Genomic DNA, 24,286 nt, shown 5'->3' with positions numbered 1-24,286 from the left:
CTGTATTAAATTATTTATTAAAATAGACTTTTTCAAATAGTCGAATTCACAATATAAAAATAGTATTATTGCAACTAAAAAAGTGATGGGAATTTGATTTTCAAGAAATTGAATTCTAATTCTTTTATTTTATTTTTATAAATTCTTTATTCTCTTTTTTATTGAATTTTGAATTTTTTTTACCAGAATTTGTTTTATAAGGACGAAATTCCAAGTGAATTTCCGAAATTGGAAATTCAGTTTTCCAGGATCAAATTTCGAGTGGATTATGTTATTTCACATTGCAAATTTAACCCTTTAAAAATTGAGTTCTTAACATGAATTATCAACACGACTACAATGATAAATAATAGTTTCATTTCCAAAAGAATTTTTAAAATGAATTTATTGCAAAAAAAATCTACGAAAAAAATACCACTTTTATCTCTCTTTTCCTCTTTATTTCTTTTCTGTTTGACTTAACCAAACAACTGTTGTTTGATTCCGTTTTATTTTCGTTTTCTTCTTCTTAAGAAAAAGTCATAAAACCCATTTTAATTAATAATTCATACCTGAAATAAATTTTGATTCAAAGTATTGAACAGACTTTTCTAATATTTATGACTTAAAGGAAAATTACATTTATGCAAAATCAAATTCTAAGAATAATTAATTCCGTGAACGCAGAAAACAAAAAGTCTTGGTCCTCTGAAAAAACTTACGAAACACGCTATGCTGAAAAAAATGTTTACTCTTTCTTGTGTATGGAATCTTCTCCATAATAAGTTCAAGAATATATATAAATAAAGAGAGATAGAAATAAAACAAAGAAAAATCTAAATTTAATATATATTATAATTAATAAGAGAAAGCAGAAATATAATCACAATTTATAATCTATATATTTTATCAATATTATTAGAAAGAGATTTTTTTTTTATGACGAAGCTTTTGTTTCTATTCTAAAACTCTGTCCTAAATTAAGTTTAGTTCACTTCCTTTCAGTAAAAAGTGTAATTTATTGTAGATTATTCTTATGTGTTGAATCTAATAATAGAATTCATGAATAGTGGTAAATCCAAACATTTGTTAATTTTTTAATAATAAAAGAAATTATATCATAAAAGACTAGGACCACAGAAATGCAACTTGCATTATTTTCTGCCTTTGGTTTTTTAAATCCAAAAATAATGATAGGTTGGTGTTTTTTATTATTATTAGTATGACTTTTCTATTCCACATTCAGATATTTTTTTAGTCTATGATATTTTGATAAATTCAATATCTTTATATAACTATACCATACAACTATGTATATTTTATTTCAAAATCTTATTTATTAGTATCATTTAAATAAAATATTTTATCATTAGAAAGATTTGTAAAAAATAATTGCTTTTAAAAAGAATATGGGTGTTAAAATATCATTTTTTTTAAAAGCATACATTGACAACAAATTTTTCTTTAAAATAATCAAATGACTAACTATCTTTTAATACTAAACATTGAATTGCGATATTTAATTAAATTATTCATTAAAAATTAATAGAACAAGTTGGAAGATATGGTTTATAAAAACCAAGCTGTGAAGTATCACCAACTTTTTTTCTAGTCTAAAACCTCTCCTGGATTTTTCTTTAACGATAATTTTATTATATATTTTTAAATCTAGACCCTCTCCAATAATTTCAATATTTTTTTTAAATATAAATAAATAGAAATAACTATAATTTTGAAAGTATTTTATATAATCAAACTCAAATATTACGACTTTTTCTATCCACAAATTTGAGTTGGAAATCATAATTAAGAGAAAAAGTCCGATTTTGCTAAGACAAAGAAGTTCTGAAGCTAGTTGAAAAATTTAATGTTTGATACGTTTTCTTCATTTATTTTTAGTCCACAAGCTTGTTGATACTAAATCATCGTCACAACCTAGAGAAGCCTTGTTCTATATATACACACATGGTGTCTCTGAGATCACAGTAAGAGAGATAATGGCTGAAACTGCAGTGGCCATTCTAGTTGAAAATTTGTTAAAGTTACTGAGTTATGAAGGAAAAATCTTAAGAAGGGTTCACAAAGATGTTAAACGCATCAACAATGGCCACTGCAGTTTGAAATTGTGAAACCAAATAAAACCTTTCATAAAGGATGCAGAGGAGAAGGTAGAGGTAGAGAATGTGAAGCAGTGGGGGAATGAGTTGAGGGAAGTGGTGTTTCGCATGGAGGATGTGGTTGATCTGTATTTCATGAAAGTGGCAAAACGTGATGATGAAGGAGATGGAGTTCGTGGTGCATTGGCTAGAGTTGTAGGTAACGTCAAAAGTGTAGCACATCGCAGTGATATTGTATCTGAGATTGAAGATATTAAAGAAACCCTAGATCGTCTCTTCACTATGGGAATAATTCTAGGACTCCAATCATTTGATGGAGGGACTCTTCCTATTGTTCCAAGAAGGTTATACTCTAAACTAAACTTCTATATTTTAGAAACTAAATTATAACCTATAGAAACTAAATTAGAGGTTATAGTAACTAAATTAGAGACCATTTTAGAAATTAAAAAAAAATAATTTATAAATTAGTTTTTATTATTGTTAAATGGTTTCTATATTGGTATCTAATTATCAACCAAGATTTTAACTACCAATTATTTAGTTTCTAAATTTGGTAGCAAAAACTTTGGTTGCTAATTAGATACCAATTTAAAAATCATTTAACAATAATAGAAAATAATTTAGAAACCAAAAACTTTTTAGTCTCTAAAATTATCTCCAATTTAGTAATTATAACAACTAATTATTTTTTGTCACTAAAAATTAGTTTTTATTTCATGATTTTTTTTGTAGTGATAGGACGAAAATGAAAAACATATTTATCCTTTTTAAATTTAATTCAACTTTAAAAAATATTTATAAAATAAGTTTTATTTATAATCAATATAAAATATTTAATATGTTTCTTCACAGTTATGGTATAAAAATATATAAGAATCTTTTTTATTAGCTGTATAGTACTTTTACACACTGAAATACTGATTTTTGTAAATAATAATGAAAATGAGCTTCTGAAATTTAATCTTCAAATCTCTACAATATTGTTTTAGTTCTTAAAATTGTAAAATTTTAGTCATATTAGTTTTTGTTATTATAACTTAGGAATTGAAATAACTATCACTTTTTTTTTGTGCTAATAAAGCCATAATTCAGTGTGCTGTAAGTTTAAGAACTAAATTAATCAGTGTTTATAATTTTAGAGGCTAACCTAATATATTACTCTTTAGGTTAGAGGCTCATTTTGTGGAGGAATCTGAACTTGTTGGTATTGAACATGAAAAGCTGAGTGTTTGGCTGGCAACAAATAATTGTCCAGTGTTGGCGGTGGTAGGCCCCGCAGGGATAGGTAATATAAATTCTTTTTCTTCCAATTCTTATCCCTCTAATTTATTACTTTTCTTTTATCAAATGAATTCAAAATTTGAACCAACAATAAAACCATCTTCAAAGATTTCTTTAATATTAAGCTTGTTCAATTTTCTAATCTTCTTTGCAAAGTTTAAAAGTTGTTAGCTTTAAGAAGACTATGCAAAATGCATTGTTGATCTATGTTTTCATTATGAGAATTTGTTTAAATAGGAGGAAGAAAATATTGATATATATATATATATATATTTTGTTTTGGTTTGCACTAATACAAGGGTTGTTACTTCAAGTCTAGACGATACTATTTTAGAGATTAAAAAAAGTTATTGGTTTGTACATTAGAATTCTATTAATATAAATAGTTTTTAAATTGCTATCTAATTTAGACTTAAACTTACTTCTTAATTTGATATCTTAGTGAGGTTTGATAGACCTATCGTGTCACCCGCTATCGGGCCGCTATCAAACCACCCATAAATATTTAGTATCATGAACAAGATCTATATACCTCAACATGAGGAGATGTGTTGGAAATCCCACATCAACTAGAGATAAGACTAACTTATAATTTATAAGTGGGTGCAAATCTCACCTTACAATTTGATTTTATAAGGTTGAGTTAGGGTTAAAGTCAGTTTCTTATAAGAAATAAGAAATTCTCACCATACAAGTCAGTTTTGAGAGAATGACTTAGGTTTAAAATCACTTTTTTATATGATATCAGAGTCTATCCTTGCAAGAGGTGTGGATATAGGTCTCCTTAGACAAATACATGCATCATCTATTGATCTTAATCCCCAAAATCTTCCTAGCATTTCCAAGATCCTTCATTTCAAACTTGTTGTTTAGTTCAGTTTTAACCTTTTACACATGAGGTTTACTATTGCTTACTAGTAGAATATCATCTACATATAATAACAATACAATGAAAAAACTTTGAAGTAGACACAAGTGTCCTACTTGCTGCATTTAAACCAATGCTTGCAAGTCATGTAAGCAAAAAAAGGCTTAATTGAGTTGAAGAAGAAAGACTTGTGACAGTTGCATCCAAGGAAAAACCTACATAATTCATTTTGACATAGGACGAATGAAACCCTTAATTACGTCAATGTTAAGCTATGGGGACTTTCAACAAACACATCACACTCTTGTTCTAAATACTTCCTATCTATACTAGATGATTACTCGAGAAATTTATGGATCTATTCTTAGATAACGAAGAATGAAGCCTTTGAGAGTTTCAAGAGCTAGAAGTGTTAACTAGAGAACTAAACCAGTAAGATGGTCAAGTGGTTCAAAACTAACAATCATTCAGAATTGTTCAACACCTTTTGCAAAGAGAATGACATTGTCAGGCATCTGACGGTAGTAAGGACTCCTCAATAGAATGACCTAGTAGAGAGTTAGGTGTTGGAGATCCAAAGGTATTTTGTGTTAGAATTGAGGGCCTTAAACAAGAGTGGGGGTGAATTGTTTTTAAACGTTTTTCGCAAAGTTTGAAGGTATTAAGAAAGTCAAAGATGAATCATGTTAGGAAAAACGGTAATTTTTCCACTAAAACAGAACCCTAACAGAGCTACCCGACAAATAATATTGAATAAGCAAAGCGGAATAATAAAAGAGATAAAGAGGAAAACACACACCAAAAAATTGTTAACGGAGTTCGGTCAATTTAGCCTAATCTCCGAGCACAGCTGAAACAACCCACTTTTATTATTATGGGAGAAGATATTACAAATTGGGATATTTAACAGTGAAGGAGGAGATGTTAATTTATAACCCTCAAACCTCCTTTTCCAAACAATGAACCCACCGATGTGGGACTTGGGATTAAGCCAAAATCAACAAATCTCCACCTTGGCTTAATTTCAAGTCTCACCTAATACAAATCTTCTCAAAACATAACAAAAACAAACTTTGCAGTGCTTCAAATTTGCGCCTCCGGGCGCCAACTTCAAATGTGCAAGATATTAACCAAGTTTAAACAATGTTCAAACTTGGCCCTTGTAACCACCTTGGTGAGCATATTTGCAGGATTCTTCGTAGTGTGAATCTTCTGGAGAACAATCTCCTCTTCTTCAAGAATCTCACGCACAAAGTGATAGCGAACATCAATGTGCTTCGTCCGTGCATGAAAGACTTGATTCTTTGCTAAATGAATAACACTCTGACTGTCAGAATATAACTCAAGTTGTTTCTGACCAACTCCCAAATCTTTAAGCAACCCATGAAGCCAAATTGCTTCCTTCACAGCCTCTGTAATCGCCATATACTCTGCCTCTGTCGTAGCAAAGCCACTGTAGACTGCAAGGTAGACTTCCAACTAATTGGCGCTTTTGCTAAAGTGAACAAATAGCCAGTTGTAGACCGTCGCTTATCCAAATCACTTGCATAATCAGAATCACAATATCCAACTATGCATTGACCAAGTGATTCATCTTGCTCAAATGCCAATCCAACATCTAAGGTATTTTGGAGGTACCGTAGAATCCATCTCACAGCTTGCCAATGACCCTTGCCCGGATCATGCTTTGTACCTGCTAACAACACTCACAACCTGTGAAATATCTGGTCTCGTACACACCATTGCATACATCAAGCTTCCAACTGCATTTGCATATGGGACTTTCGCCATGTATTATCGTTATTCATCAATCGTCGGAGATAAACGGCTACTCAATTTCAAATGAGGAGCAAGCGGGGTACTTACAGGTTTTGTATCTTCGTGTATACCAAAACGTTGTAGTACCTTCTGCAAATACTGCTTTTGTGACAGCCAAAGTTTTCCCCTCTCTCTGTCCCTGTTTATCTCCATGCCGAGAATCTTCTTGGCTTCTCCCAAATCCTTCATCTCGAACTCTTTACTCAACTGAGCCTTTAACTTGTCAATCTCAACTTGGCTCTTTGCTGCAATCAGCATATCATCAACATATAAGAGAAAGTAAATGTAGGAACCATCTTCAAGTCTGCGCAAATACACACAGTGATCATATTTGCTTCTCTTGTACTTCTGATCCTTCATGAACTTATCAAATCATTTGTACCACTATCTCGGAGATTGTTTCAGTCCATACAACGATCTGCTAAGTTTACAAACCCAATCTTCTTTACCAACAACCTTGTATCCTTCTGGTTGAGTCATATAGATTTCCTCCTTCAAATCACCATGTAGGAACACGGTCTTTACATCAAGTTGAGCTAGCTCCAAATTCAACTGTGCTACCAAGGCCAACAAAATTCGAATGGAGGAATGTTTAACAACTGAAGAAAATACCTCATTATAATCAATTTCCTCCCTCTGAGCAAAGCCTTTAGCAACCAACCTTGCCTTGTAGCGAACATCTTCTTTATTAGGAAATCCTTCTTTCTTTGCAAATACCCATTTGCACCCAATTTCCTTCTTACCTTTTGATAATTGTGCCAGCTTCCACGTCTTGTTCTTCTTCAAAGACTGCATCTCCTCTTCCATCGCACCTGCCCAATTCCCACTCTTTGAACTCAGAATGGCTTCTGGGTAAGTGGATGGAATGTCATCAACAACTGGAAGTGCATAGGCAACCATATCCATGAAACGAGCAGGCTTCTGAATATCTCGTCTCTGTCTTCTAACTGCAATTGGCGCTGATTGTTGTTGAGATTCTTGGGTAGGAACCTCTTCCTCATCTGACACTTCTTCTGCCATAGGAGAGTCACTTGTGGTATTTCATGTTGGGATCACCACTGTCTGCTCAAACTCCACCTGCTTCCGAACACACTCCATCTGTTGCGGAGTACTGTCAGCTCCTTCTGGATTTACCTTCTTTAACATGGCAGATTCATCAATGGTAACATCCCTGCTGATAATCGTCTTCTTTGCCTCTAGACACCACAAACGGTATCCCTTCACTCCAGGACTAAAGCCCATGAAAAGATCCTTCTTTGCCCGTGGATCCAACTTTGATTCAATCACATGATAATATGCAATAGAACCAAAAACATGCAAAGAATCATAATCAGTTGCAGGTTTTCCAGACCATACCTCTAACGGGGTTTTGCCATCTATAGCAAATGATGACAAACGACTGATGAGATGTTGAGCGTATGTCACAGCCTCAACCCAAAACTCTCTGCCTAACTCAACATTAGACAACATACAACGAACTTTCTCCACAAGTGTCTTGTTCATACGCTCCGACACCCTATTCTGCTGTGGTGTTTTTCTAACAGTGAAGTGTCGAACTATGCCAGAATCTTGGCAATACCTTCAGGAACGAATCACTCTTGTATTCTCCTCCATTGTCTGTTCGGAGAACCTTAATCTTCCTTCTTGTCTGGTTTTCAACTTGAGCTTTCCACTTAAGGAAAATTTCAAGCACATCATTTTTGTTCTTCATAGAAAACACCCAAACTCTCCTGGAAAAATCATCCACAAAAGTGACAAAATAATGCCTACCTCCGATTGACGGAGTCTTGGCAGTTCCCCACACATATGAATGCACATAATCCAGAATACCCTTGGTATTGTGAATTGCAGTGCCAAACTTCACTCTTCGTTGTTTTCCCAGAACACAATGCTCACAAAATTCAAGTTTGCAAGCCTCCGTACCTTTTAACAATCCCTGCTTGGTAAGAATTTGCAAGGATTTCTCTCCAGCATGTCCCAACCTCACATGCCAGAACTTCGTTGCCTCGTCATCCTTCTTAGTGCTAGAAGTTGATGCCGCTACTATCCCCACCACTGTACTACCTTGATAGTAATACAAATTGTTCTTTCTCACGCCTTTCAACATCACCAGTGCTCTTGAAGTTGCTTTAAGAATTCCATCTCACATCGTCACAACTAGGCCTTTAGATTCTAAAGCCCCCAATGAGATGAGATTCTTCTTCAACTTTGGCACGTACCGTACATCCCGCAAAATTCTGGTGGATCCATCATGATTCCGCAACTTGATTGAACCTATCCCAGCTGTCTTACATGGATTATCATTACCCATGTAAACAACCCCGCCATCAAGTTCTTGAAATTCAAATAACCATTCCCGAATGGAACACATATGATAGGTACAACCTGAATCTAATATCCACTCATTTGGATACGATGATGCTGAAAGCGAAACAATTAAAGAGATATCTGATTCCACATCACTTTTGCCTTCTGCAACATTTGCATCTTGCGGAGCCTTTCCTTTCTTCTGCAGTTTTGGACAGTCTTTCTTCCAGTGTCCTTTCTCATGACAGAAAACACACTCATCTTTGGCAACGGCTCGACCTTTAGACTTAGACCTCCCTCTTCTCCCCTTTGTATGGCTTTGCTGACGACCTCTTGCCACCAATGCTTCTTCTGATGTCGTTGATTTAATTTTTATCTTATCCTGCTTTCTCAAATCATGACTATATAAAGCAGAACAAACAACATCTAACGACACATTCTCCTTCCCGTGAAGGAGCGTAGTCTCCAAATGTTCAAATTCATCAGGAAGAGATGATAACAACATCAAAGCCAAATCTTCATCCTCAAACTTCACATCTAAATTCAACAGGTCTGCTACTAATTGATTAAACATAGTGATGTGTGCATTCATAGTAGTACCTTGTTGGTAGTCAAATCAGAACAACCTTTTCTTCATCAGGAGCTTATTCTGACCACTGTTCTTCAGAAACTTGTCCTCCAATGCCTTCCACAGTTTGTGTGCAGAAGTCTCATTTTTTACAACATACTTCTGCTCTCTAGACAGGCAGGATCGAATAGTTCCGCATGCCAATCGGTTGATGATGCTCCAGTCTTTCTCCTCTACCTCTTCTGGTTTCTCTCCTTCAATAGCAATATCAAGACCTTGCTGAAAAAGAGAGTCCAAGACCTCTCCTTGCCACATGCCAAAATGTCCAGTGCCATCAAATATTTCCACCGCCAATTTCAAAGTGGACATCGGGAACCTCGACCATGATGACGAGGAGCCCGACACTCTGGATACTTCCTTTACATCTTCTTCTTGATTTGTCATTACAAACTCAAAATATAGTATTCAATATTACAAATAATTTCAAACAACCCAAGGGTGAACCTTCGGCTCTTGATACCACTTGTTGGGAAAAACGGGTAATTTTCGCACTAAAACAGAAACCTAACAGAGCTACCCGACAAATAATATTGAATAAACAGAGCGGAATAATAAAAGAGATAAAGAGGAAAAAACACACTAGAAAATTGTTAACGGAGTTCGACCAATTTAGCCTAATCTTGAGCACAGCTGAAACATCCCACTTTTATTATTATGGGAGAAGATATTACAAATTGGGATATTTAACAGTAAAAGAGGAGATGTTAATTTATAACCCTCAAACCTCCTTTCCAAACAATGAACCCACCGATGTGGGACTAGGGATTAAGCCAAAATCAACAAATCATAGCCAAAGGAATGAAATAACACAAGATAGAAAACAATTTTAGTTGAATTCCAGAAATTCAACTAGTTGTTTCTGCGATTCAACCGGTTGTTTTTATCAGCAGAGTATAAAAACTACTAAAAACAAATATAAAAGAGTTAAGGGAGAGAAAGAATCACTCAAGCAATTTTATACTGGTTCACTCTTACACCAAAAGCTACATCCAGTTCCCAGAAACCTTTGGGTATCCACTAAGTAATAAAAAACCAGATTACAAACACATAACCACCAAATAAGTGATTTGATCCCCTTAAGAACACACACTTCCTTTGGCACACCACAATCATACCACGGATCAGAACACCCTCTAACTCTGTGAACACCAGTTCTTACAAAATTACAAATGAAGAAAGAAATAGGATTGATCACACCTGGTACAAATCAAATCAAAGTACACAACAAGTCCTACTTCACTCTTAGAGAAATATCCAAAGCCTTAAACAATCTTGGAGAAAAACTTGATTTCACAAACTTTTCTTGTTAATCTTAGCTAGGAGCGTATAACAGAACATATATACTCCAAAAAGCAGTTGAAAACATTTATTGTGAAAGCCAAATCAGTTTCAAATCATTTAAAGCAGATTTAACCAACTTAACATAATTTTGTTAAGAAAATTAAACAAACAATCGATTGTTTTGTCGAAATAACCGATAGAATTGGTTTGACAACAAAGTCAACCAAATACAAATCTGCCAAAACCAGTTTCAAAAACCTTAAGTATGGAACAACCGATTGAAACAATAAAACAATTGGTTGTTTTTCTGCTTCTTCCACTAAAAATTGGAATTACATATAGCCAAAATCTGTGTGTAAGACCAAAAACCCGTATGTAAAACTGTCGTAGCATTAACCACTAGACGATAAGTTCTTTGGTCATATTATGATTTTTATTATACTTCTTATTATTAATATAATTTATACTTATTATTATTAATAATAATAAGTGTAATAAAATCATAATAATACAAAAGAAATTGTCTGGTGTAGTGGTTAAAGTTTCTTTGGTCACTGAAGGAACTCGATTTTGAATCCCATCCACTGCTGATTTTATTTTACATACGGAAAAACCCGTATGTAATATCTATTTACATACGGATTTTAAGTTGAAGACTCTTGAGGAAATTTCATAATGTGAGCTTGGAAATAGCTATGATGGTGAAAAATATCACATTGAGATAGGGTTAGGTAAAGAAGTTTTTTATTTCCTATAAGATAATGCGTTAGATGATCTTTAGATGACATATCTTCTGGTGAAGACAAACATTCTTATGATTACAGATTGCAAGAGATAGAACTAGGAGAACGATAAGATCCCAGAAAGGTATGGATATCTCATTATATACTCCTTAGTGGCTTCTAGTAAGGTGTTAGATGATTAACCATCTAGTGTATCCTTTGCACTAGAAAGTAAGAAAAGGACTCAATGGTTAGACGACATGAATGAGGAGATGAATTCACTTCATCTGAACAATACATGGACTCTTGTTCATAGACATGTGGATTCTAGGTTGGTCAGTTGTAAATGAATTTTCAAATGCATAAATGATAATCTAGAAACGGGTCAATAAAATTCAAGGCAAGATTGGTAGTTAGAAGTTTTACTTAGATAAAAGGAGTAGATTATAATTATGTGTTTTTATTTGTAGTAAAGCAAAAATCCATTCGAATGTTGTTAGTCATGGTTGTTAAGCTTAACCTTAAGTTGGAACATATGGACATTAAAAATATGTTTCTATATGGAGACTTAGAGTAGACCATTTACATAATAATAATAATAATAATAATAATAATAATAATAATAATAATAATAATAATAATATATATATATATATATAAGGATTTAAGGTAGGAGGAAAGAAATATTATGTTTGTAAGTTAAATAAATTTTTGTATAGTTTGAAACAAATCCCAAGACAATGGAATAAACGATTTGATGAGTGCATAACCTTCTATGTCATATTTTGGTCTTGGATAAAACGTTTTGCAAACCAGTAGGCACTGAGCCAAATGTGACAACACCTTCCAAGACACACATGTCATTTTTCCTCACACCCTTCATAGAAACCATGAACCCCCTCAATACTTTCAATACTTCCCTCCCACCTTTAAAGAAGCATCCCTTCTTTTCAAGCTCACCAAAGGATATAAGATTACACTACAAGTTAGGTACAAACCTAACTTCCTCCAACATACTCTGAGTTCCATCATGAGACGAACAAGACTTATTGTCACCAAGTTTAGTAAACTCTTGGAACAACAAACGATTATGTGTCATATACAATGAGCATCAAAAGCCCATTATCCACTCACAATTATTAGTAATGCGTGACACCATTATGACCTATAATGATTCATAACCATCTTTGACCAGAGTTGTTTCATCAGACACATATGGTCCCTCAGACCATTTTATAAACTCAAACAATCTATCTAAGTTGATAGCCTTCTTTTGTCTATTTGGACAAGGAACTTTTGGTGTGTCGTTTCTTCTAGCAATGGTAACATCTAATGGACAATGTATTCAACCATTCTTCATCCTCAAATTTGATCTCCTTCTACCTCCTCTATTATCACTAGGAGACAGTCAACCCCTTGCCATAAGGCCATCTCCAACACTAAACGCCTTAACTTCAAAGTTCTAGTTCAACATGTTGTTGTCCAACATCACCCAATAGCATCTCCCTATTGTGCCCTCTGCCACGATGACAACTGGCCTTCAAGATAAGCGATTTCCCCCTATAGAGACCGCACTGTGTTTCTTCCACCATCGTGTTCGCTGACCATCCGAATTTACTGTTGCCGGATGCCAACAGTTCTTCGCCGCGTCTTCCACAGAAGGGACGTCCACCACGAGCAAGTCACCCTCCTTCCCATCCGCCAGTGAACTGCCCGTGAACGTCGTTGCCTCGCCGCCAACGCCTCTTGACATCTTTATGGTGAACGAAGAGAGAAACGGCCGTGGAGATTGAGGAACGAAACCCTCCAACCCTGACACTTCCGCTTCAGTCAGGGCCCACCTCCTCTCCATGACAGATGGGCTTCTCTCCAAAGTGGCTTTGTCCGCTTCAACCAGAGTTTCCAATAAAGCTACAATTTTTTCAAAGCATTCAACGTTCCAAAGTTTCAAGGGTATGCCCCTACAGTGAACCCACACCAGCTTATCAACTGCTACAAATGGATCTTTCCATGGAGCAATGGTGTCAAATAGCTCTTTAAACCATTCTTTGTTTTCCTCAGTAGCTTCTTTAACTTTTATTTCATCCTCCCCCATTAGAAGTACGTGAAATCCACCCAAGTACTTGACCTGTATGAAACTATATACTCCCAAAATGAAGCTTTCATTCAGATATCCAACTTTGCTCAAGTCTGAAACCCTTCCAATATAGCACTGTTTGAACCACTTTTGGGGTGTTTCTCCTACCGTGAATTGTATAGCTTCTATTCTTTCATTCTTAAGTGGTTATGCTCTATTTCCATTCTTGACAGCGTGTGCATATGATTGATTTGTAACGTTTGCCCTCCACACTTTTTTGCCTGCATTTCTTCCACCTTTGTCTCTGCTTTCAGATTAATATTTGATTCCTTTCTGGTTTTGGCTATTTTATTGTACTTAGTTCCATATTAAATTTACTCTTTGCTCCAACTCCCTAATGTTTTGAACGCCCATAGAATCTAACAAATTCAAACCTTTGCATCTTTATATTTAACCTCCTGTAAAGACCTTCCACGTGTCCACTTCCTTGAAATCATAGGAAAAGTTTGAGAAGAAGAAAGGTGTTTCCATTTGCATTCAAAATTTTATTAAATTAAGATATCAAGTTGAAAATAAATCTAAATAGAAATACTATTAATTAATAATGCACATTTTACACACAAAAAAATTATTAAATAAAAACTAATTTTAATGACAAAAAATAATTAATTGTTATATTTACTAAATTAGATACTAGAAAAATTATTTATATCTAAATTAGTTTTTATTTTTATTTTTTTCAGCAAAGAATTAATTAAATTAAATTAGGGACACTTTAGGGGTGTCCCAACCCTTATACAATAAAACATAAAACCTATTCTACCAAAAGATTGTAATTAGCCTACTTAACCAAGCACACATTAGTTAAAAAACAGCCCCAAAAGCCTACAAGACCAACTTCATGTAAAAAACTCACAGACCATTCCACATAAAGATTACCTGTTAACCAATGAAGCCTTAAGGATACACACATCAGCCATTTCCATTCTCTTTTAACCACTTCAAAAGAAACTGTACTCTGCCAACCCAAATAATGATTTAGCACCGAAACATACATTGAAGTAGTCCTTTGTGGTTACTCCAGTTTTGGAAAGTGCTTGGTAAAACTTGAGCTTAAAGCGCTTCCGACTTAGTTTTCAGCTTCCTGCCAAAACCTCCCCACAACTAGTGATTTTCTCCCACAATCTTGCGAAACATTTAAGACGTAAATCCGACCGTCTTCCTTCAAGGTACTTTCTGTCTTCCTACTCCTTTTACTGGAATGAACCTTGCTCCCCTTAAAGGAATAAATCATGATCCCCACGGCTGAACCTGCATCAAGAGAAAACAACCTTCCCACCACACAAATCTAACACAAAGAATCAAGACAGATGTCTTCTACAATCAAATTACACCACGTCCATCCATGGAAACATCTTATATAGAAGGTTGTAAGAATTCCTTTAATTCACAAGTAGAAGTATGTGTGAGATTGAAAAGAACAAAAAACAAAATTAACAAAATTAAAAGCTCCACACTTACCTTGATACCATATTGATACAAGTTAAAGGTGATAAAATCCAGTATGAAAAGGAGAAAGTGACTTTCTTATCTTTATGTTTCATCCACACCCATGATTGTACTTGTGCCATAGTGAAAATTTCCTCTGCATCTACCTTTGCTTGAATGAAAGTAACCCTATTTCTATGCTTCCATATACTCCATACAATTGAGACCCAAAGACTCTTCCAAAGTCTATTGCCTTCCTTATTAAAGCAAATACTATAGAATTGTTCGAGATGATTAGTCAACACATTGTGGTTCACCGAACTAATTCCCAACCAGCTAAAGCACATATTCCACACTTCACTTGATTCCCTACATAAAAGAAGGATATGTGTAGATGTCTCCTCTTCCCTTCCGCATAAAGCACATGAAGTATCCCTTAATCGCATTCCCCTCTTATACAAAATTTGTTTTGTCGCTATCCTATTCGAGAGGGTTCTCCACACAAAGGACAAGGCTGAAGGCAAGGCCTTCAGATTCCAGAGAGTACCAAACACTGATTTCCCCCCTTGCCTGTAATTAACTAGTTTATTATAAGCAGATTTAACCGAGAAAGTGTTTGATGGAGGATCGTTCCATAATCTTACATCGTCGTACTCAGGTTGAACTGACACCAATGTTATTACCGACATAAAATCTTCTACCATAGACTTCTCCCATTCAAACCATTCTCTTCTCCAACTGAACTTCCATTCCCATCTGCCTGTATTCCACCTGCCAAAACTTCTGATGGTCTTGTCTTTAAGCTCAGAGTTGTTATATATTCTTTCATACCTTGCTTTGAGTTGGCCAATAGCTAGCCATTCGTCTTCCCAAAATTTAATCTTCTCCCCTGTTCCAACTTTCCAGGTTGTATTCTGATTGAACCAATTGTCACCTTGGTCTGAGCGGCCAACTTTAAATAAATCATACCACCATCTAGATGTAAACTTATTTCGTTTCGGTGCACATGAACTTGACAACCTCCTCAGGTCGTACTTAGATTCCAAAACCTCCTTCCAAAGTCCACCCTCATTGGACTCTAACCTCCATTGCCAAAAGAGCCTTATTAAACAAATCTATACGTCTAATGCCTAAACCACCCTCCTCTTTCGCTTTACAGATACTTTCCCAACTAGTCCAAGCGATTTTTCTCCCTTCCTTTCCCCACCCCCACAAGAACTTTCTCTGCAGCTTAGCAATTTCTTTACACACTCCAGTTGGGGCTTTAAAAAAGGACAGAAAAAATAGTGGAACAACATTGATAACAAATTTTATAAGGCAGACTCTTCCAGCAAAAGATAAATTCCTTCCCTTCCAAACAGACAACTTCTTTCTTATCTTTACTAACACTGGTTCCCAAAGAGAACACCTAGATGGATTGCCGCCTATAGGTAAGCCTAGGTAAGTGAACGGGATATCCATTAGACCACAATGGAGAATTTCAGAATACATCTTCACCTCGTACCTATCTACTCCGATTGCCCCTATCTTACTCTTGTGAAAGTTTACTTTGAGGCCAGAGCTTAGTTCAAAACATCTTAGAATAGCCTTGATGCACATGATGTTCTTCACATTTGGTTCACATACGAAAAGGGTATCGTCCGCGAATTGTAGTAAATTCACCTCCACCTTCTTAGCCCCTACTTTGATACCCGAAAGCAAGTTTTTTCTTGTCGCTTGCTTTGCTAACCCAGCTAATCCTTGTGCGACAATCAAAAACAAAAACGGCGCCAGCGGATCCCCTTGTCTAAGGCCTCTAGTCAGTTTGAACTCCTTTGTCGGGCTACCATTTACCAAAACCGATACTGTAGCTGATTCAAGGCAGGCTCTAATCCATTGAATCCACTTCCCGCAGAAGCCTAGCCTTCCCATCATGTAAAATAAAAACTCCCAACTTACCGAATCATACGCCTTCTCAAAGTCAAGTTTCACGATCACCCCACTCTTTCTCCTTTTTTTCAAATCGTCCACAACCTCATTCATAACGAGAACACTGTCTAGCAAACCTCTATTAGACAGAAAAGCAGATTGTGACCCGTCAATCACATTCGCAATGACCCTTTTAATCCTATTAGCTAGCACTTTCGTCAGAATCTTGTACAGACAACCCACGAGAGATATAGGTCTATACTCTTCAAGGGATTGGGGGTTCTCCGATTTTGGGATCAACGTAATAAAGGACGCATTACAAACCTTCGGTATCATCCCCTATTTATGAAAGAATTTTACAGCTCCCAACATGTCTTTTTCTAGGATATTCCAATTATTTTTAGTGAAGCTGAATGTTACTTCATCTGGGCCAGGGCTTTTATGGCTATCGCAATTCCATATGGCTTCCTTTATTTCTTTTTCATCGAACGGATCTGTCAAGAACCTGTTTTCAGAGTCAGATATCTCCTTGAAAACCACGTTGTCCAACCTAACTCCGATATCTTCGGTAGTCGACATCTTGTTTTTGTAGAATTCCAAAACCATCTCTTTTACCTTGTTTGGTTCTTCCACCCAGTTCCCGGATATATTACAATTGACACCTTTTATTTCATTCCTCATCCTCCTCCATTTGATTGAAGCATGAAAAAATTTAGAGTTTAAATCCCCCTGCTTAATCCACAATGCTCTTGACTTTTGTTGCAATAGAGATTCGATTCTCTCATTTAAAACCTGTAACTGACTTAGAAGTTCTCTTATTTCAATGATCATGTTTTCGTCCAAGCCTTCATCATCATCTCTTGAATCCAACACTTGTATTTTCCTCAAGATCTCAAGTTTTAACTTATCAGTGTGCCCAAAAACATCTCTGTTCCAACCTTTCAGGTCACTCTTTAGCATTTTCAGTTTCTCTTTTAATACCCAAATTTCGTTACCTTGAACCAAATAACTTTCCCACTTGCTTTTAACAAAATTAACAAACTCTTTATCTTCCTGCCAAATGTCAAGAAACCTAAAAGGTTTTGGTCCCCAATCTGCCACATTTGATTTTAACACTATCGCGCAGTGATCAGATATTTGTCTCTCTGCAACGTATTGCTTACTACCTGGCCAGTGTTGTAACCATTCAAAAGACATCAAAAACCTGTCAAGCCTACTCTTTGCTTTACCGTTAGGTCTATACCAAGTGTATTTTCTTCCAATGCAGGGTATATCCACCATTTCCATATTATCAATGAAGTTATTAAAACCTTGCACCTCTCTCTTATAACTACTCACTCTGTTAACCCCCCTTCGTTCCCTCTCATTTCTTATAGAATTGAAATCCCCCAATATACACCAAGAGCAGCAAGGTTCCCTTTGCCTAATCTCCAATAACTCTGACCACATTTGTGTTTTCTCATGTATAATACAAGAAGAATACACATTTACAATAATAACAGGAATATTTTTCTCCTTAGATAACCCAGAGAACACAATGAACCGTCTATTAATAATATTACTAGTGCACTGAAAGAATATTTTGTGCCAAACCATAAGAATACCCCCTGACCCGTTTGCTGGTTCACTATATAAGAAATCAATGTCATTGTCTCCCCATAACTTACAACATAAATCTAAATTGAAGTTATTCATTCTTACTTCTTGCAAACATAGCAATTTAATCCCTTCCTTTCTAATAATTTCCTTTACATACCTCCATTTTACAGGGCTCCCAAACCCTCTCACGTTTAAAGAAAGGATTCTCATAAACAACCTAAAACCTCCCCCTCTTCCCTTTTAAGTTTCAAAAACCTATCCCTTTTTTCTAATTCTTCTAAGCTTACCATAACTTTTCCTTCTTCCCCACAAGAAGCCCCTAACTGTTTGCCCAACTCCCACACTCTAATTGTTTCAAGGCTCCCATGTTTCAACCAAACTAAGCGATTGCAGTTATCAATGGCCGTATCCGAAACAGAATTACTAATTTGAGAAAGAACTAACCTTATATTCTTGCGTTCGTCCCGCTTGCTACTTTTGCTTGATTCTCCCACCCAGAATACTCTCCTCTCCATTGTTGCAGACGAATTAGAGGTGAACGAATTGTTGACTTGCTTTTTTTGGTCCACTTCATCCTCAATCAGTTGGGTCCCCTTTTTCTTTTGCTTGCCAAATGGAGGATAAGTGTCTTTGATTCTGCTTGATTTCGAATCCGATTGAAAATGACATTGCTTGTGCTTAGTCTTTACGACGACAGGGGAGAGTAACTTGGAAGATTCGTTTACCTTCCCCTCTTGTGACTCTCGTAGCAAATCCTCCACCCTCGATACAGACTTAGATGAGACGTGAACTCCCCCCTTGTTCCCTTCCGCCGTTGACGAAGTTTGAGAGGATAAATCCTCTATTCCTTTCGCTTCCGGTGTCACCGTGCACGGAAAACTCCTCCTATTCTCCTTCGTAACCTCAGACGATTTAGAAGGGGGCGCGGTGGTTGCTTTGTTTCGTGCTTTCCCATAGTGTGAGGTGATTTTGTCTTTCCCGCCAAGGCCTCCCTGTTCAGATTCATTGAGAGAGATAAAATTTCCAGATATGAGCTGCCTTCCCAGCGACCCATTCCAAAGCATCTCCTCACCGTAGACAGCTGGGTCAGATTTCGACGAGGCCTCAAAAAGATTTTTACTTCTGCACCTCCCTTCCTTCTCCACATAGGTTGCGCAGACCAACCTTTCTTGGGCCAATACTGAAGGCCCAAACCTATTGTCCACCTCAGCCCTACTTAGAGCCGTTGGAGAGTTAGCCTCTAGGACATCCTTTCCTATGATAGTACTGAAAATAGGTGCAGAGAGAGGGCCTATTGGTCTAACCGAGATAGACTCGCCACCACCCACCGATACAATAGGTTCCGATCTCCGGTGACCTTGCATCGGCGGTGGCTGGACGTTTCGCATTTCCGCCATTATATTCTCCTCCTCCACCTCTCTAACGTCCTCAAAATCCCTACTCCCCGAGCGCGCTGAAGCATTTGATGCAATTGAGCCCACCTCTGTTTCCATGCCTTCAGATTCTTCGCTCCAGTGGCATTGACACAGTTTATAGTCTGGGACAGTGCACTCTTCCTCCACCGAAACCTGATACAAAACCTCATTAATCTTCATATAACTGGTTATCTTCGCCTCACATCCCACTGGAACTCTAATTTTGAACCTTGCATACTCGAGCTCTTCCAATGCCAAAGTTGCCTCGTCGATCTCGACAAGGGTTCCCAGTAACGCTGCTATGTGCTTGAAACACTCTGAATTCCATAACTTCAGTGGTAAGCCCCTGCATCTCACCCAAACCAATTTATCCACCGCTACAAATTGTTCTTCCCAGGGAATGATTGTGTCAAACATTTCTTCAAACCATTCTTTATTCTCCTCTATGGCTTCATTGATCTTTATCTCATTTTCCCCCTTCAACAGCACATGGAAACCACCCAGAAACTTGACCTTTATATATCCAAGGCCTCCCAAAATAAAACTTTCGTTTAAGCTAGATACCTTGTTTAGATCCGAGACTCTCCCAATATAACACTTATTTATTATAGATAAATAGATTATAGATTGATATATAATTAGTTATCAATATTTTAGTTACCAACTTTATAATATAAATAATTGGTAGCTAAAGATAGTTAGATATCAATTTAGAAACTAATTTAGATATTAATAATTTTTTTAGTCAAAAAATAATATATAGATTAGCCAGTATAAAAATTAATTAATTCTATATTTAAAATTGATCTCATAATGTCAATACATAGAAAAAATAGTTATGATAACCTAACCTGCAATTGAATAAACACTATTGCACTTATGATCATATATTATTAATTATGTTTTATATTATAATAATGTTTTGATTTAAAGATGATATTTATTTATAATTTATTTTATTAACCTTTCCAGTATTTTTATTTAAAAAATGTAAACACGCAATTCTAAATTCAAAAGTGTTTCTTTTAATTAATTAATATTTTGCTGATAAAAAAATCATTATATAAAAAACTACCTATATCCTCTGAAATAAGAGTGAAATTTTGTGATTTTTTTTAACTAAAATATTTATTTATTAATTTGTAAATAGATAAATAAATAATGAAGGCAAATATAAGTTTATAATACAAATTTAAAATGGTTACTTATGTAGAACGGATACACAAATAAGTATTATAGTAGCTTACTAAGCTCTACTTATTCTTATATGTATATAGTTAAAAATGACTTTTATAATTAACTTTTTTTTATAAAGTAGGAAAAGTAAATTGGAGAGTGTGTGAAAATTGTTGTAAAGAATATTAAAAAGATTGTTATGGTGGTATACAAAGTAAATTATATTAACATTTTTATTTTCTGTGATATTTTCTTAAGGTAAAACTACAATCGTGAAGAATGTGTATAAGAAACACATGAAGGATTTCGACTTTTGTGTATGGATAACCATGCCTCACTCTCAACCTGATGATTTCAACCTAATAAAGCAAATTAAAGATAAGGTAGTTATGACAGACCCTCGTGCATCACCTTCATTGAGGAGTGAAACAGTGGAGGATCTTGCAGAAAAATTGAGAGGATATTTGAGAGAAAAAAGGTGCCTCATTGTGTTTGATGATGTGAGGGAATTAAAATTTTGGAAGACTATCCAATATGCCATACCTCTACATCGTGTTATTATCACTACACAAAATGCAAATTTTCCAAATCATATTGGAAGTGATACATCTGTTGAAGTACATAAGTTAGAACCTTTGTCTTTACAAGATGCTTTGAAGCTCTTTCACCAGAAGGTTAAGCAACTGCAATTCCCTGAATTGAGTCATTTGTCCAAAGAATTTATGGAAAAATGCAATGGGGTGCCACTCGCTATTGTGGCTCTTTCTAGTCTTCTTTCCACTAAGAAATCTGCCATTGAATGGAAAAGGGTACTTCATAATCTTGGATCATTATTGCAAAGTAACACTGATCTTGAATTGGTCCAACAAGTAATGTTGCTAAGTTACCGTGATCTTCCTTCTCACCTCAAACAATGCTTCTTGTACTTTGGCCTTTTCCCTGAGGGCTACTCCATTAGTTGCATGAGGCTTATTCGCTTGTGGGTAGCAGAGGGTTTTCTAAAAGCAGATACGGGAGACAAATCAATGGAGGAATTTGGAGATGAATACCTAGATGAACTAATCTGTAGAGGATTGGTTCATATTTCTCGAGTTGATTTTGATGGAAGACCTAAAAGTTGTCATGTGTATAACTTCATGCATATGATCATAGCTAGGATTTGTGAAGAACAAGTGTTTTGTCATGTGATGGACGATATAAGAACACCACCCAACTCCAACATGGATTTCATTCGTAGACGTTTATCAATTATAAAGAAGAAGAATTATGCTAATATGGAAAGAGCCGAAAACTGGGAGAAAGTGAGGTCTTGTTTTGTTTTCGATGATGCTAAGAAGTGGCAAGTGAACAACCATTTTTTCTCTAGCTTTGAGTTTTTGATTCGATTAGACTTATCTGATGCAAGTCTATGTATTGATGTTCTTCCCCAACAAGTTGGAAATCTATTGAACATGAAATACTTGAGCCTAAGGAACACCAACATCAAGTCACTTCCAAAGTCCATTGGCAACCTAGTGAATCTGCAGACTCTAGACCTAAAGCAAACTAAAGTGCATGAAGTGGAGATCAAGAAGCTTGTCAAGTTACGCCATCTCCTAGCTTACTATGTCAATAATCAAAATTCCGATTTGGACCGTTTAGAAGGCCTGAGGTTAAGTAAAGGAATTCAAAATCTAGAATCATTGCAGAAACTATCATTTTTAGAAGCAACTGATAGCATTATAAATGGACTGGAAAAACTAACCAAGTTAAGGAAGTTGGGAATCATAAAGCTAGAAGAACAACATGGTGAAACACTATGCAAGGCTATAGAGGGCATGATTAATCTATGTTCTCTAAGCATTGGGGCATTGGGAAAACAAGGCATGCTTAAGTTACAATCTTTAAGGAATCCTCCATTGTCACTTAAACGCCTTTACCTAAATGGGCGTTTAGGAACACTTCCAGTTTGGATACCAAAACTTATACATCTTAAAAGATTGTACTTGAAGTGGTCTGATCTAAAAGCAAGATCCATTACCTTACCTTAAGGATCTGCCAGAATTGCTGTACCTTGAGTTGTATGATACATATAAAGGTGTTGAGTTGCATTTCAATAATGGATGGTTGAAACTGAAGGTTTTGTGCTTAGGATTGTTGCCAAACTTGAAGACCATAAAGATTGATAAGGGACAAGTTCCTTGTCTTGAAGTGTTGAAGATAGGGAGATGCCATGGAATGATAACGGTTCCCAGAGATATACAGAACTTGAAGCATCTTCAAAAGCTTTATCTTTATGATATGCATGAAATATTTATAGGGAGTTTAACTGATAAGCAAAATGGAGACTATATGATTATTAGCAAAATACCTCTTGTGGAATACTCCAAGATTGACCATTTTGCCACTTTTCATGATACTGATTCTTGAAGATAGATCTGCTGGTAACAGGTAAATCTCGAAGCACAAGGTAACCGTTGTTATATATGTTTTTATTGTTTGAATAGTCACCATTTTATACCTTTTTGAAATGGATAATTATTGCTTGTAATTAGGATATTATTTCTAGGCCTTCAACGTTCCATTGGTGAGAATAATTACATGATCTTTCTATTCAAAAAAAAAAAATGGGTAGTTCCAATCTAACTAGACATAACTTAATTACATGTGGACACGCATTCCTAGATTGTTTAGAGTGTTTTCCTGAACAACTTAAGTCAATAACCAAATCTCATATAGTTATATTGAGTGCACATAAGACATTAATTGGATATTAATTGGTGGAATTGATGGTTGCTACTCACATCAATTAGGAATGTATAAATCCTATACATAATTGAATATGGATAACCACTTAATTCAAAAGCGTATAACTTAATTACGTGATAAATGTCCACAAATTTCTAAATTGATTATTTTACTATGTTTACGACCATTATCAAACCATTATGTTCAATACAATCAAATAAAATTGAATTGGTGGAGTTGTTGTGGGTGAGGATCATTAAAAAAAACAAACACGACACAATTTCAATCGAAGCAACCGTTAATTTGTAACTGTCTAACTTACGTACATTGCAAATGTACACACATTTTTGAAGTTGTTCCCGCCTTTAATGAAGATCTTTGTCAATTACCAAATAACACAATTAAAAATATAAATATGCCCGGAATACATAAAACAAATTTAAGTGATAGATTTTGAATACTATAAAAAAATATTATTTGTGAAAGCTAAATTAAAAAATATGCATAAAATTAAATGAAGACAATAAATAAGTATATATATATATATAAATTCTGACACATATTTAAGACAAAAATAAAACTCTTAGCTTCTATTAAGATTATTCTTTTTATTTGTAACTAATATTGATCACAATAAAACCACATAATGTGAATTAATATAATAAAAAATATATCTCAAGATATTAATTCAGTTGTCATTTCAATTGTTATTATAAAATGTATTCTAAAATTTAAAATATGTATATTAATTTTTATCAACCACTAACTGCATATTTGAAATTGAATTTCAGACCCTTGTTTAAATGTTACTATCATTCTCAAATAAAATATTCTTAAAAACGATTAAAATAAAAAGACAAAATGTTACTATCATTTTCAGATAAATATTTTA

The 24,286-nt window shown here is 35.1% G+C and overlaps 1 pseudogene; it reads left to right on the top strand.

The window, feature by feature from the left end:
• The first annotated feature begins 1,976 nt into the window (after window positions 1-1,976).
• LOC137833071 (disease resistance protein RPM1-like) lies at window positions 1,977-23,211 on the top strand (annotated as a pseudogene).
• Window positions 23,212-24,286: the final 1,075 nt, after the last annotated feature.

The sequence above is a fragment of the Phaseolus vulgaris genome, chromosome 6 (assembly GCF_000499845.2).
Source record: "Phaseolus vulgaris cultivar G19833 chromosome 6, P. vulgaris v2.0, whole genome shotgun sequence".
Classification (NCBI taxonomy): domain Eukaryota; kingdom Viridiplantae; phylum Streptophyta; class Magnoliopsida; order Fabales; family Fabaceae; genus Phaseolus; species Phaseolus vulgaris.
The sequence above is the reverse complement of the archived record's forward strand: the minus strand, read 5'-3'. Positions and strand labels throughout refer to the sequence as shown.